Below are 1,039 nucleotides of genomic sequence, written 5' to 3' on the forward strand. Positions count from 1 at the left end.
AATTGAATGAGCAAGGAAAATAACATATATTTGAACCCGTTGATTTATTTTTTATTTTTATTTATTTATTTATTGTGCTTTAGGTGCAAGTTTACAGAGCAGTTTGTTATACATTTAAAATTACATGTACATTTAGTTTCACTCCCCATTTACCATCCCTAACCCTAACCCAGTCTCCTCCCCTCCCTGCCCAGTAACCACCCCCTTCACCTCATAGATATGCACTCCTGTGTGTCCTGCATTTCCTCCATGGGAATGTTGCAAATGTTGCCCCTCTGGTGCCCCATGGTCGATTGCTCCAAGGGATGCATTTCCAAAGAGTATGTGGGTGTGTCACCCTGGGTTGAGTGATCTGATTGATTTTTATAACTGCAAGCGAGAATCACAGTCTTGGGGGAGGGTTATCACTGTAAGAACCTGTACCATAAAGGTCTTAGCTTTGGTTTTCCTAAAGTCAGACCCTAAGACAAGGATTTTAATGCAGGTAGTTTATTTGGAAGGTGCTCCCAGGAAGCACATGTGAGGATGTGAGGAAAGTTAAGAAAAGGGAGGGAGAAAAGCCCATAAATGATGTAATAATCAGATCATGATTGTAGGTGATTAGGACTCGATCCTGCTGAGGATCCTCTGAGGTACGATGGGGTAAGCTCCTCATATTGTCCTACGAGAGGCTGGGGAAACTAAGAAATTTATCCCACAACTCCTATTGCTCCTTGACTGAGAATTATCCTTAAAACCATCAACTGCTCTGCACAGGTTTTGCCTACGTGAAACAGACAATTTTAACAGTGCCAGAGAGAGCCACTGGCAAAAGAATAGCGTGATGCAGGAACTCTGGAGTAAGAAGCTGCTAGTTTGCTGGGAAACTTCATTGCTTCAATGACTTAAGCAAGCGAAGGGGATATGGAACAGAATTTCACTTCTTCTATATCTTTGGTTAAGGAGCTCTGGTGGTGTAGTGGGTAAAACATTTCTCTACTAGCCAGAAGGTTAGGAGTTCAAACCCACCAGCTGTTCTGCAGGAGGAAGATGAGGCAAT

The sequence above is a fragment of the Orycteropus afer genome, unplaced genomic scaffold, assembly GCF_000298275.1.
Source record: "Orycteropus afer afer isolate SDZICR_OR568_19922 unplaced genomic scaffold, OryAfe1.0 scaffold00981, whole genome shotgun sequence".
Taxonomy (NCBI): Eukaryota; Metazoa; Chordata; class Mammalia; order Tubulidentata; family Orycteropodidae; genus Orycteropus; species Orycteropus afer.